The sequence below is a fragment of the Haemaphysalis longicornis genome, unplaced genomic scaffold, assembly GCF_048455015.1.
Source record: "Haemaphysalis longicornis isolate Haplotype H1 unplaced genomic scaffold, Haemaphysalis longicornis Haplotype H1 scaffold_12, whole genome shotgun sequence".
Lineage (NCBI taxonomy): Eukaryota > Metazoa > Arthropoda > Arachnida > Ixodida > Ixodidae > Haemaphysalis > Haemaphysalis longicornis.
Window position 1 is genome coordinate 7,188,074 of NW_027526225.1, and position 15,752 is coordinate 7,203,825.

The window sequence follows — 15,752 nt, forward strand, 5'->3', positions numbered from 1 at the left end:
TCATTACAGCATGTCTTTGCTTCATAAATATATTGCCGCGAACCATGCATTGGGTTTGTTTATTTGTGTTTTGCTTTTACCGCCCGGCTGCGCCGGTCTGTGTTATCTCTGTGCCAAGGGAAGCGCGTGTTCCGTTCTTTCTTTCTGTGCCGCATGTGTTATCTGTTCTGATAGGCAGAGCATTCCGCTCTAACGTGAACAGCCCGGAATAATCTTCTTGGATCTACAATGTTCTCGATGCGAATCGACGGTTCGAGAACTATGCGTGCCGAAAGATAAAAAGCCGGCAGAGCAGACGCCGGGGTATTCGATTCTGCGACGTTCGCCGACGCACGTCACTTTGTTGACAGCTGTTTCGCCACCTCTGTATTCTTTTGAGTTGTTAGGGGAGCACAAGTTCGCTCCAATAAACTTGTTTCTTTTCCAAAACAACTGCGTCGTCCCTGGCTTCGTGACATCGAGGTGCGGGGTAGCACCCTTCATGCCCACTACAACCTCTGAAATCCGCCAAGCCAGTCCAACAAGAGCCAGCCTCCCCCGGCAAGATTTACCACCCGAGTTCGGTCTGCTACCGAAGAAAGACGTCGCAACCAACACCATGGTCAACCAAGCCGATCGTCCCGTCGTTCTGCAGCAGCCACGGGATCCGCCATCATTCCGAGGAGCCCCCGCAGAAGACCCAGAAGATTGGTTGGAGAAACTGGAGCGCGTCCGGAAATTCAACAGGTGGGACGACGCAGAAACCTTCCGGCATGTTTTCTTTTACTTGGAAGATTCGGCTCGCACTTGGTTCGAGAACCATGAGAGCTCCCTGACAAACTGGGCTCGGTTCAAAAGCGAGTTCCTGAAGACCTTTACTGCCGTGGTGAGAAAAGAACGCGGAGCGCTTTTGCTGGAAACTCGAACGCAGGACCCCAACGAAGGGGTCATGATCTTCGTCGAGGAGATGAAGCGACTTTTTCGCCGAGCGGACCCAGAAATGACGGAACAAAAGAAACTACGGTTTCTGATGCGAGGTGTGAAGCAAGAGCTCTTCGCGTGCCTTGTTCGCAACCCCCCCAAGACCGTGTCCGAATTCGCGTCTGAGGCCGCCGCGATGGAGAAGACGCTCGAAATCCGAACGAGGCAGTACGACCGCCCAATCAATTCGCTGGTTTCGGAGACAATTGGTGCCGGCGCTATTAACTCCGACTCACTACGCGACACCATCCGTGCAGTGGTGAGGGAGGAGCTGCAGAAACTTTTCCCGACGACGACGCCACACCCTCAAGTCGCTTCCCTGACTGACGTGATCCGGGAACAAGTACAGCAGGCTTTGGGAACTTTTATGCCGTCCGAAGCACCCCGCGAGCCAGAGGCTATGACCTACTCCGCGGCTGTTCGTCGACACCGCCCTGTTCCAACACGTCGTCAAGAGGCCCCGCCCTACCGCCGCCCACTGTCGCCCGCCCGACCCCCTGTAGTACGAAACCAGACGCCGAGGAAGACTGACGTATGGCGAACACCGGATAATCGTCCTCTGTGCTACCACTGCGGAGAGGCCGACCACGTCTACCGTCGCTGCCCATACAAGAGACTCGGACTTCGTGGTTTCTCCGTCGACGCACCACGCCCCCAACCCGGCCAGCGCCCATCTGACATTGAAGAATACCTGTCCAACACCAGCCGTGGACCAGCCCGTTTCAACCGTTCGCCGTCGCCCTACCCATACCAGTCGCCGGGCCGCCGTAGCAGTGCTGACTTCGCACGTGGAAGGTCCCCCAGCACACGCGGGGGAAACTAAAGGCGGCAACTTCTGGAGGTGAAGTTGCACAACGGCGGAAAACCGAAAACCCTCCAATGACGCAACGATTCGCCGAAGAATGTGACTTACGACATGCCCTCATCCCGGCGACCCGACCTAACCCTGACGGGACTCCTGAACACGACAACCACACGGCGCGACGCGTACTTGACATGACCAAACCTGCCGCTGAGACGACGACAACGACGACGCACAGTACCCGACCGTCAACACGCACAAGCCGAGATGCGACGCCCCGACGCACCCGGAACTCGAGGAAGGCAGCGTCCGACGTCCAGTTGTCCATCGACGGCTTTGACGTAGTCGCCCTCATCGACACGGGAGCTGACAACTCGGTGATGAGCGGGTCATTCGCGTCTAAGCTGAAGAAAGTTACGACAAGATGGGACGGTCCGCATATACGCACAGCAGGAGGCCATCTCGTAACGCCAAGTGGAACGTGCACATCCCGCGTCACCATAGACGGCATCACGTACACTGCTGCGTTCGTAATTTTACCTAACTGCTCCCGCGACGTAATACTCGGAATGGACTTTTCGACGGACAACGGCGCAGTAATTGATCTCCAGACCAAGTCGATAACTTTTTCCTCTGATCACTCCACGACGCCGCCACTGAACCCCGATCACCGTGCTGCTGTAAGTCATGGACACGGTGCTAGCTGGCCTGAAGTGGCACACCTGCCTCGTATACCTCGACGACGTTGTCGTATTCGCCCGGACTTTCGACGAACACCTCGCAAGGTTGGAGTCTGTACTCGAGGCCATTCGTACGTCGGGGTGAACGCTGAAGCCTGAAAAGTGCCGTTTCGCGTACGAGGAACTCAAGTTCTTGGGCCACGTCGTCAACGCCGCGGGAGTCCTGCCTGACCCAGCAAAAACTTCAGCCGTTGCGAACTTCCCAAGGCCTAAATACAAGAAGGGCGTGCGAAGATTTCTCGGACTGTGCGCATACTACCGGCCACGCATTGCAGAGCCGCGCTCACGCGCTTGACGAAAGATAGCACCCCTTTCAGCTGGGACAAAGACCAAGAAAAAGCATTCGGCGAGCTGAAATAACGCCTGCAAAGCCCGCCCGTGCTCGCTCATTTCGACGAAAACGTCGAAACGGAAATACACACGGACGCCAGTGATATAGGCTTGGGTGCCGTCCTCGTCCAAAAACAAAGCGGGTGCGAAAAGGTAATCGCCTATGCCAGCCGTGGTCTGTCGCAGGAGGAGAACAACTACTCTGCCTCTGAGAAAGAGTGCCTGGCAATTATATGGGCGATTTCAAAATTTCGCCCATACGTGTATGGAAGACCATTCAAGGTTGTAACAGACCACCACGCGCTGTGTTGGCTCGCCAATTTGAAGGACCCCTCTGGCCGTCTTGGGCGGTGGAGCTTGCGCCTGCAGGAGTTCGACGTTACAGTCGTTTATAAATCCGGCAGGAAACACTCCGACGCCGACTGCCTGTCCCGCGCCCCCGTCGACCCACCAGCACAAGACTCTGATGAAGACAGCGCGTTCTTCGGAATCGTGACGGAGAGCGACCTAGCCGCCCAGCAGCGTGCCGATCCTGACTTACGCTTTATAATCGACTACCTCGAGCAGCTTACCAGCATTCAGCCTGAGAAACTCCGTCCTCGTGAAGAGGAATTTCAGCCCCGGAACGAGAACGAATTACCTTCTTGTCATCCCCGCAGACCTTCGTGACGAAATTTTGGAAGCGTGCCACGACGACCCGTCTTCCGGACATCTCGGCACAGCCCGCACAATTGGAAAAATCAAGGCGAAGTACTACTGGCCCCGCCTTACATCCGACGTCACCCACTACGTCCGGAGCTGCCGTGACTGCCAGCGACGAAAAACGCCGCCGACAAGACCCGCCGGACTTCTGCAACCGATCGCCGTCCCTTCGAGACCATTTCAACAGATTGGAATTGACCTTTTAGGCCCGTTCCCTACGTCACGATCACAGAACAAGTGGATTGTCGTAGCGACAGACTACATGACGCGCTACGCAGAGACCGCCGCTCTTCCGAGGGGGACTGCACAAGAAGTGGCGAAGTTCTTTATAAGCCAAGTTGTGCTGCGACATGGAGCCCCGGAAGTCCTAATCACAGACCGCGGAACGGCATTTACTGCGGAGCTGATGCAAGGAGTATTACGCTACAGCAACACGGATCACCGAAGAATGACGGCGTACCACTCCCAAACGAACGGACTAACAGAACGCCTGAACAAGACAATCGCAGATATGCTGTCAATGTACGTTGACGTTGAACATAAGACTTGGGACGAAGTGCTCCCATATGTCACGTTTGCGTACAACACGGCTATCCAGGAGACGACGCAGCTGACGCCGTTCGAGCTTGTCTACGGTAGAAGGCCGACTACGATGCTCGACGCCATGCTTCCGCACGTAGACGACGACGACCTCAACGCCGACGTCCACGGATATCTTCAACGTGCGGAAGAGGTTCGCCAGCTCGCTCGAGTTCGTATAACGGACCAGCAGCTGGTGGATGCCGGCCGCTACAACCTCCGACGCCGAGCCGCTGAGTACCACCCAGGAGATCGTGTGTGGGTTTGGACTCCCATCCGACGACGCGGACTGAGTGAAAAACTTAAAAGCGCTGGACACATGTACGACTAGTGCACGCGATTCGCATGCGACTGATAGTTACGATTGATCTTTAGGACCCGTTTTGGCGTCGATCGCTGGTCGGAGGAGGCTCACGACGTGCGACTGGCAAGCCAGATGCAGTCGTGCCATCGTTGCCATCGTCGTGAGACCACAGCCAATGAGAGCCCGCTGAGCCCGCAGCCGGCTTGCGTTCTGTGGTCGGCTCGGGTGTTGAGAACTTTAGGCTTAGCGTCCTGGCGAATATTTGATCGCCGCTATCTGTGCAACTGCGAATGACAATCTGTAACACAACTTTGCACCGCACTATCATCCCCTTTCTCGCATGTGAAACTTTATTTGAGCTACAACTGCCGCTGGAGCGATCGGTGACCGAGACATCTGTGTAGCCTGTTTCGATGATGATGATGATGATGATCGTTGTGGCCAGAAACCCTTTGTATCGGGCGGACACCGAAATGTCCAAGCCAGGTGAAAAAGTTAACAAAATACATATAAAAAGAAAAAAAAAAACCGGCTGAATGCCTAAAGTCATTGCACCGTCCCCACCAGCGAGAAAGCTAAAGGTAGCAGTTTTCCTGCAGTCTTGTGCATATGGTACACTGCATGCGTATGTACGTTCACTGCACTGTCACCATTCACTGCAGTTCACTCGTGCGTTCACTGCACCGTCACCACAGCCGCACCCAGCCGAACCGATCGCTGCCAGAGTTGCAGTCGCTCTTTCGTCGTGTGTACGTCCATGGCATTGTCGACGCCGTCCTCGAACCCTAGCGCCTGTTGTATAGTGGCGTTGACTCTGGCGGGTGGGCGCAGCTTGTGGCAGTGCAGCACCAGGTGCTCCATGCTTTCCTCGTGGTCGCCGCATGCCCTGCACTTTGCTGCTTGAACCTCTGGTGTGCTATCGTAGTGCCGGCAGTACAGCAGCGTGCGCAGTGCCCCCGCACGGGCCTCGAAGAGGAGTGTGCTGCCGCTGCTGTTGTCGTAGACACGCATCCGGCCTATATCTTGCCTGTGGTTGCGGTACAGTTCCAGGGTAGACTTTTGGTGCATTGTGGTCTGCCAGTGAGCGCGTTCCTCTTCTTTCACCCTGGAGCACACCTTCTCCGTGATCTTGCGCGGCGGGCCCACCTCGATCGGGCTTGTAGTGAAGCCGAATTTTCGACGGAGGTGGTAGAGGCGGTTGCACCACTGTGTGCGAACACCCTTGAATGCCATGTAGCGGAAAAGTCGCCGCGCCCAGCGTTCGTCGTTCATGACTCGGAGTCGCTCTTCGAATGCAATTTTGCTGGTGGCCTCGCGAGCCTCAAATGTGACCATCCCAAGTCACCCTGTATGGCCTCCACAGCCACTCGGCCATGGCAGCCCAAGGCAAGGCGGCCCACCTCTCGCTGACCACGCTCGAGCCACCCCCGTGTTGGCGCCGACACACACACCACAGCGTTCGCAAAGGTGAGACATGGGACGTGCACCGACTTCCACAGGTCACGGACCAACAGGTATCGGTTGCAGCACCGTCTGCGCAGGATACAGCTGGCGCGTCTCGACCTTTCTTTCAGTAAAGCCTCGTGTGTAGCATACTTGTCGCCAGTGGTGTTGAAAGTGATGCCAAGGTAACAATAGCTGTGCATCGGTGGAACTTCTTCCCCGCCAGGCAGCAGCACAATGCGAGCTTTGTCCTCTGGGTCGGAGAAGCACAGGACCGCTGACTTGCGCGTGTTGAAGGCCAGTCCCAGTGTTGACAGATGCTCAGCCGAGGCGGTGACAAGTCCCTGTAGCTCAGCCACACTTCCAGCGAGCAGGACAAGGTCATCGGCGAAGACCAGCCCCGGTAGTGTCCACATTTGCGGGAGTCCATCTTCAGAATAGGGCAGCGTGAAACCAAGTCCCGACGAAATAAGGGCTTTCTCTAGCCCCGCTACATACAGCATGTATAGCAGCGGGGAGAGCGGGCACCCCTGCTTCAGTCCCCGGTGTATTGCCACTGGCTCCGTGTGGACCTCTCCGAAGCATGCCACTGCCTTGTTGCTGGTGTATAAGCGCCGCAGAAGGTCAATCCATTTGGATGGCATAGCCAGGTCGCTCATGTGCTGCAGCATACGGCCGTGTGGGACATTGTCATATGCCTTAGTGACGTCGAGAAAGCATGTCACCAGGCCGCGGGATTCTTTCCGTGCAATGTCTATGCACTGGGAGAGTACAAACAGGTTGTCCTCCACCCGACGACCCATCTAAATCCATTTTGCAGCTCCGTCAGGTGACCACTTTGCTCCGCCCATGCGCTCATCCAGGCCTTAAGCACTTGGGCAAAAAGCCTATACAGTACGCTGGTGACTGTGAGTGGCCTGTGATCCCTGAGAAGGGTGCTGTCACCGCCTTTCTTTGGTATTAATGACACTTTTCCCAGTAGCCATGCCTCTGGGATGGGGTCGCCGTGGATTATGCCGGTGAGGATTGCTGCAAAGTGTGCTTGCGCCACTTCCCCCAGACACTTGACCAGTTCCGCAGGGATGCCATCGAGTCCGCTTGCCGTGTGAGCCCCAATGCGAGCAAGAGCACGTTTGAGAGCTAGCGGTGTCACTTCCCATTGGCAGTCAGCCATGTACGAGTCCTGTTCACTTGGCGGCTCTCCTACCGGGCTGGCTTTGTGCTGGACGTCACCTTGGTTGGGTGTATGGTCAAAGATTCTCTCAAGATGCGATTGGAGGTGCCGACGTATATCAAGCACATGGAGCACAGACTGAGTGCACGGATAACGGCAATAGAGCGGCGACTCGACGCCCTGCAGGAGTTCCTGTACGAGAAGCTTGGAGGCAGTGGCAAGGACGCGCACGATAATTACAGCCCCTCACACGCGGACGCCCCAACATGGCCGGATCGATCGCCCAATCAGGACTAAGGGTCTGGCACTGGAACGCGAACGGGTTCCAGTGCCGGCGCGCGATACTACAACAACACCTGAAAACGGTGGACCGCACACCGGATGTAATAATGATACAGGAAACGCACATGGAAACTCCCCCCACGCTGCCGGGCTACAGGATGCACAGCGCCCCGCCCAGTGCGCGCGACTGTGGAAAAGGGGAAGCGCAGGGAGTGTGCACGTTCGTCAGGAAGGGTCTGACTTTTGTGCCGCGCGAGGGGTTCCTCGGACGCAGCACGATCGAGTACTGTGCAACGGAAGTGGTGACGGGCAGGAAGCGCAAGGAGACGCTGCTCCTCGTCAACGTGTATAGCAATCCGACCCACAGGCAGCAGCGGTTTAGGGCGCTCCTGCACAAGGCCGTCAGGGAAGCACAAGGCGGCACTGTTGCCGTGTGCGGAGACTTTAACGCGCCGCACAAAGAGCTGGGATACACCCGCACTACAGTCAAGGGCCGGTGCCTCCTCGAGGACGCGGCCGAAGCAGGCTTCACCCTTCACACGGACCCGGCGGACCCGACGAGGGTGGGCACGTCCGCATCAAGAGACTCAAACCCGGACCTGACCTTCGTTCGACAGTCGCCGTCGGCGCGGGCAGGGGCCACGTGGAGAAACACGGGGCACAATCTGGGGAGTGACCACTTCATACTGGAGCTGGACCTGCCCAGGTTGGTGCCGGCGGGAGGAGAAGCCAAGCGGAAGCACAAATTCACGGACTGGAGCAAGTTCCGCGAGGGGCTGAGGGAGCCGAAGAAAGAAGTGGACGATATCGAGCAGTGGACGGCCGCGATCGTGAGGGCGACTGAAGAGGCCACCTCGGAGGTCGAAACCGACGAGGAAACGCAGAGTGTGGATAGTCGGCTGGCGCACCTGATCGAGGCGCGGCAGTCCCTGCAACGCAGATGGCGACGTCAACGTCACAATCGCAAGTTACGCAAGCGCATAGCGATGTTGGGACGCGAAATTGAGAAATACAGCCGCGAGCTCTGCGCCCAGCAGTGGCACGCGGCGTGCAGCGAGGCGGACGGGCAGTTACACCGGGGTCGCACCTGGGCGCTGCTTCGCCACCTCCTCGACGAGACGAAGACGAGAGGGTATCAGCGCCATCGGCTGGCGCAGACCATGCACACCACCGTCAAGGAATTGGGAGAAGAGGAGACTCGCAAGAGGCTCAACGAACGGTACCTACCGCAAACCCCGGAGGAAGTGTTCCCAGAGTACTGCGGCAACGAAAATCCGTGGCTCGACCGCGACATCGAGGTGGGAGAGGTGCGCGCCGCCCTGCAGACGCTCAACTGCAAGTCCGCCGCGGGTCCCGACAAGATCACGAACAAGGCCCTTAAGAATCTGAGTGACGAGGCGCTAGTGGCCCTCACCGCGTATTACAACAAGTGCTGGCGGACGGGTAGGCTGCCGAAACAATGGAAAAGTGCGAGGACGATCCTCATACCCAAGCCGGGCAAGCCGCTGAGCATCGAGCACATGCGACCGATATCCCTGACCTCCTGTGCGGGAAAGGTCCTAGAGCACGTGATCAACAGCCGGTGGCAGCGGTACTTGGAAAAGGAGGGCCTTTATCCGAACACCATGCTCGGTTTCAGGGAGAGGCTCAGCACGCAAGACGCAATGTTGCTGTTACAACACGACATCCTCGACACGTCGATACCGACGCAGGACAACAAGGCGGTGCTGGGCCTCGACCTGCAGAGCGCATTTGATAAGGTCCGCCACTCGGCCATACTGAGGCAGGTCTCCAACCTCAACATGGGGAAGAGGACGTACGAGTACATTCGAGACTTCCTGACGGGCAGGACTGTGGAAATACAGGCGGGGGACCTCTGCCTGGACCCGAAGAGATTGGGCAGCGTGGGCACCCCTCAGGGCTCGGTGATCTCGCCGGTGCTCTTTAATTTGGTGATGATAGGCGTGGCCCGGCGACTCTCGGCGGAACCGCGGGTGTGTTACACGATATACGCAGACGACATTACCCTGTGGGTCCCCGGGGGAAGTAACTGCCACATCGAGGAAGTGCTGCAAACGGCGGTATACGCCATCGAAGACTACCTGACGGACACCGGCCTGAGGTGCTCACCGCAGAAGTCGGAACTCCTGCTAGTCCCGCCCCCGGGAAGATATCGCAAGAAAGGAGAGGAGGATTCTCGAGTGATTACGGTGCGCACGCGGGACGGCACCGTCATTCCGAGAGTCACCACCCTGCGGGTGCTGGGGATGTATCTGGAGGCCAGTCGTTGCAACGGCACGTCGGCCGACCGTATAGTTACGAAACTCGGCATTGCCACGAGGCTCATCAAGCGCCTCGCCACGAAGCACAGCGGCATGAAGGAGGCCAGCCTCCTGAGGCTCATACAGTCGTTTGCAATGAGCCACGTGGCGTACACCGGAGCATTCCACCCCTGGAAGCGGCCGGAGCGTGACAAGATCAATGCGGCCATCAGGAAAACATACAAGACGGCGCTGGGCCTGCTGGCCAGCACCAGCACGGAGAGATTGCTGGAGCTGGGCCTCCATAACACCTTGGAGGAGGTCAGCGAGGCCCAGAGGACGGCTCGAACGTCTGTCAACGACGGTGGCGGGGAGGGAGATCCTCGCGAGAGTCGGCTACAACCTACGAGAAGTGCGGGAGTCATCGAAGACGCCGCGGCTGCCGCAACCGGTGCGGGAGCGCCTGCGCATCCTGCCGCTTCCCCGCAACATCCACCCGGACCACAACCGGGGTAGGAGGGAGGCCAGGGCGCGCGTGCTGACCGAGACGCACGCGAACGACACGGGGGCGCTCTACGTGGATGCGGCCCAGTACCCCGACAGAAAGGACACCTACGTGGCCGTGGCGGTGAAGGCCACCACGGGAGAACTGTACAGCGCCTGCAGCGTGCGAGCGAAGAGGACCTGCCAAGCCGAAGAGACGGCGATCGCCCTGGCGCTCACGGGTGCCGGGTGCACGACGATCCTCAGCGATTCGCGCACGGCCATCACGAACTTCCTCAAGGACTCAGTGTGCGCGAGTGCAGTGAGAATGTTACAGTGCAGTGCGGGGTCCTCGGCCCCGAAGACCGTCACGACAGTTCGCTGGTTCCCGGCACACGCGGGTGCGGGGGCGAGCGGAAGCGGCTTCCCAAACCGCAACGAGACTGCGGACGCCGTCGCGCGCGAACTCACGGGCCGCGCGGCGCCTCCCCGCGACTCGCAGGCGGCAGAGGGACGGCCGGAGGAACTAGAGATGGAACCCTTGGTGGCTTACGGAGACATCCTGCAGTGGTACCGTGCGGGGCGCCGGCTTCGGCCGCCCCCACATCCCCGCCTCAGCAGGGAAGACGCGGTACTGTACCGGCAGCTCCAGACGAACTCGGTGCTGACGCCGATGTTGGCGCGGCACATGTGCCCGGAAGTGTACGAGTCGGTGTTGTGCAGTGTGTGCAACGTGTCATGTGCGACTTTGGCCCACTTACTGTGGGACTGTGAACTCAACCCGGTGGAGGCGAGTGCCTCGAAGGACTTGCCCGCTCGAACCACTAGTGCCATGAACACTTATGACCCCGACGTGCAAGCACAAGAGATCCAGCGGCTCAAGGCCGCCCTTGCTCGGCAGAGGCGCAGGGAGGTCCCGGCGCGCGCTCTTGGGGCTTCCACCCCGAGAGCCCGCGGGAACCGACCGCGCGGAAGCCAGCGGGCCCTTGCTTTGAGGACAACCTAAGTCGCGGGGGGAGGAAGGCCCTGCATGGCCCTTACCTCTCCTCGTTCGCAGGACACCAATAAAGTCTTTCTCTCTCTCTCTCTGTGTCACCCGTCATTTCATCTCGGAGCTTTGGCAGTGGCGATTTGCGGTCGAGTGAGGAAACATAGGTCCAAAACTTCCGGGTGCTGCTGCGGCCTGCTGCAGTGATCTCCTCCAGTTGCCTTTGGTCGTTTTCTGCGATTTCGCATTGGACCAGCTGTTGCACTGCTCGTTTGCAGCGCAGATACTCTTCCCAGGCTAGGAGGCATTCACTGGCTGTGAGATTTTTCACTGCATGCCTGTGTGCCCGGTTCGCCGCACGCCGCTTTTCAAGGGCCTCTTTGATTTCCCTGTCCCACCACCGCTTTCGCTGAGGGCCTCCACGAGAGCCTGTGCGAACCTCGTGCTTGCGCATGATTCTCTTGAGCTCATCGACAAACTCCGAGTACGTTGCCTTCCCTGCGTGGATGGGGCTGCACTCGAATTCGCTGGCAACTGTTTTGTATGCAGGTGCCGGCAGATTGCGCTTTGCAGGTTTCCGAGGCTGTCGCACATGTTTTTGGTGGGGCGATGAGAGTGACAGCTTGATGCGATTGTGGTCACTCCCCAGGCTGAAGAGGCCGCCTTCGTCGATGTGGACCTGTCTGATGTCTGCTGCCAGTGAGGACGATATCAGTGCGTAGTCAATGCAGCTACGACTGTTGCGAGCACACCACGTAAAGTCACCTTCACAGTCTCCTCGCAGGTTGGCTATCTCGAGAGAGAGCTTCTCAGTCAGGCCAACCATAAGGTTACCATTATAGTCCTGGAACCCATCGATGGCCTGAATGTGCCCATTGAAGTCTCCCATCAGGAGCACTTGTTTGTTGGTTCCCCACCGTGCCACATCCTGTTCTATGCATTGCAGTATGCTGCAGTTGCCGTCGTGTGGCCCTTGGGTGACAGCTAGGTACACAACACCGATGATCGTGGGCTTACCAAAGATGTTTCCGGTGATCCAGAGATGTTCCCGGCACGATCCTTCCAATCTCGCCCATGCATCACCGTGTCGCCACAGCACGCCCACCCCACCACCTCTGCAGTCAGCTTCCCGGTTGCAACCCGCCCAATGCCAACTTCCATGTATCGGCGGTTCCTCAGAGCCCCGAAGGTGCGTCTCAGTTACTGCATAGATTGCAATGGCCTCCCGGTCAAGAGTTGCATACAGCTCTTCCCACTTTGAAGCTTTCCTTGCCCAGTGCAGGTTTAGGAAGCCGATGTTTACCGTTCCTGCCCACTTTGTGCGGTGTCGACAGGAACGCTTCCTTTTTTGTTGGGCACTTTTCCGGGGGTCAGTAGGAGGTGCTCCCTCCCTCTGCGGGATGTATCTGGTCTGTTGGGTTGGGGGCTTCACGGTGGTGGCTGTGGCCTGCTGAAGAGATGGCGGTGGCGGTGGTGGGCTCCCTCGGCCATCGGTGTTGTTGCAGGTGTCTCCTACTGGGTGGGCGATTCCTTGGCTAGGATGCTTTCCAGGGACTGTGCGATGAGCTGAACCAGCTCCATTTGGTGCTGATTTGTCCCGCTCTTCCGTCTCTGCTGGTTTTTGTTTACCGGCCTTTTTTGGGTATGGTGCATCACCCCTGTACCTTGTTTTGGGTCTCCACGCTTGTGCCCATGCTGTACAGGCAGCTGGCCCTCCTTGGACGGCATCCTTGTCAGTGGTTTTGGTTTCCCCAGTCGGGGTGGGCCTCCCCGATCTAAAAAACGCACCAAGGACTGTCCAATGAGTCGGCTGATGAGGCGTGTGCTGTCCTCGCTGTAGTGGAAGCCATCTTTGCCATAGCCGATAGGCAGCTCTATCTTGTTCATGTCGATGAAACGTTGCCCGGTCTTCCGACACCACTTTTTGAGCTTCGCATTGGCCAGCACAATTGCAGCGCGCACCTCTCCGCCTCGGCTGGTGATCTCTGGGATGGAGCACACAGTGAGCTGTCCGCGCCGACCAGACCATTCCCGCGAAAGGATGTCTGTGATTCCCTCAGAGGTGCCTTGCAGGACGTCATGGATTCCGGCATGCAGGATGTACTGTCTCTGGGTAGATGGGGCCTTTTTCTCAAAATCAGTGGCATAGCGGACAGCATCTGCCATCATTGCCTTTGCTCCGTATAGGAACTCAAAAGTTCCCCGCGAACCAGTCTCGGCCATCAAGGTCTCCGCCAGGAGGCTCACATTTTTGTCGCCGGCCATCACAACCTCCCTCTGCCTGCTCTGTGGTGGGCACCCCCTCGCGTTCTGGTGTCCGTGCTGGTCGTTGGCAACCTGTGACTTATCCGGATTCTTTCCAGCAATGGTCAGAGCCTGAGCTCCACCACTGATGCGCTCTGGGGTGTTCCACTGCGAAGCCTTGTTACTTTCATTACGCCGCAGCTTCCGGTGCGTTTTCCCTCGCATTCCCTTTAGCTGAGCATGTCCCAGGTCACATGACTCTTCCACATCCAGGGCATTGGGCAACTTCTCTTGGCTATTTTGTCTGAGGTTGTTCTTCGATGCGGCATTTAGTTGCGTGTCACCTTGCCCAGTCCCAAAAGCCACCTCATCTGGACTTGTTCCCGAGGATTCATGTGCGGCACTTTTCTGTATATCTGGCTTACGCGCAGGTATCGCCATCTCTCGACCGCTCGGCGCACCGCGCGCCGCGACATCCACGGCCGGTCAGCATAGGCTTGCATCGCGGCAGATATCTGATCGCCGCTTTTAAAATAAGCCCTGAGAACAATCCCTAGCACAATTTTTCCCCACACTAACACCTACTTTCTCGCATGTGGAACTTCGTTTTAGCAATCAGATTGATTCGGAAGAGCAGCGAGAAGCGGTTGCTACCGTGGTCTGCGCCGGTTCGAGCCGCTGAGTGTGCCGAGCTGGCAGGCGCGGCCGGCGTGTGCGCGGACTGTTTCCGATGCAGAAAACGCTTCACGATTGCCTGCTTTATCCATTTCTTGCGTACAAACGCGCGGAATCTACAAATTCAGCTCAGCGATCGTCGTAGTTGACCATGGAGCAAAAACAGTGGGCGGAGCGGCGCCGACGACGCATCGCACACGCGCATCGGGCCATGTGTCTCAAATTCACGCGTACGACTAGTCGTGGTGACAGTCGTAACGATCAGTCGCATGCGAATCGCGTGTACCAATCGTACATGTGTCTAGCGCTTTATGCGACGATATTTCGGACCCTACAAGATTCTACGACGTGTTGGCCAACTTACCTACGAAGTGATCCCCGATGGTGACTCCGGCACATCACGACGACACACGCGGCCCGAAGTCGTCCACGTGGTTCGCTTAAAACCTTTCTACAGACGATGACGAGCTTTTATTTTTATTAAAGACGATAGTCTTTCTTGGGCTACTTAAACCCAGAAATTTTGGTCTGTCTGTGTGTCTGTCTGTCCGTCTGTCTGTCTATGACTCGATTCAGCCACCCGACCAAAGCAAACAATGCCTGCGCAATAGTCTTATATAGTCACAGCTAAATCTACCCGTCTTGGTCCAGTGTAATGTTCATACTTGTCAACATTGTTGAAGAAGAACAAGACATTACGCAAATATGAGACAACAAATCAACACAGAAGTGATATTTGCAATGTTCCTTTATAAAAATTCAAACATGCTTTACTTTTGCGATATTAAATACTGCATCAACTGCAGAAAAAGAATTCACTCCGCCGTCGCCTGCTGTCGGCCGCGCCACTATAGCTTCTGGCGCCATTTTAAGAAATCAACCGGCAACAGTTACGCAAGGTTCCACTACATAGTTTCCACGTTCTGCTTGCAACGCACGTGGAGTAGGGAAACGCGGTTCTATAAACGTTGAAGTAGGGTGCATCGATTAACGCGCGTCTTCGCCGTACGGCAGCGTTCGCATCGAGACACCCGGTTTGGAGCAGTGGAACGCGGGAAATTTAAAATGATTTAAGCAAACATTTGGCGTCTTTACCTTGGGAGGAGCGCGACGCAAGAGGAACAACATGAGAGGTGAGCGGTAAAGCGAAGGGAGGCATTTACTTCGCAAAAGCCGATAAAGACTATCGTCTTTTGACGTCATTTGCAATGAAAGGAGCAGATACGCCGCCAATTTTTGTTCGGACTGTCGCTTATGTTAGTATCGGGTCGATGCACTTTTAGAGGGGGGGTAATGCCACGAACCATGCATTGGGTTTGTTTATTTGTGTTTTGCTTTTACCGCCCGGCTGCGCCGGTCTGTGTTATCTCTGCGCGAAGGGAAACGCGTGTTCCATTCTTTCTTTCTGTGCCGCATGTGTTATCTGTTCTGATAGGCAGAGCATTCCGATCTAACGTGAACAGCCCGGAATAATCTTCTTGGATCTACAATGTTCTCGATGCGAATCGACGGTTCGAGAACCACGCGTGCCGAAAGATAAAAAGCCGGCAGAGCAGACGCCGGGGTATTCGATTCTGCGACGTTCGCCGACGCACGTCACTTTGTTGACCGCTGTTTCGCCGCCTCTGTATTCTTTTGAGTTGTTAGGGGAGCACAAGTTCGCTCCAATAAACTTGTGTCTTTTCCAAAACAACTGCGTCGTCCCTGGCTTCGTGACAATATTCACGCATCCGGGCCACCACCCTTCCCACTAACAGCACCGTTGCGCATGTAAAAACTACACAA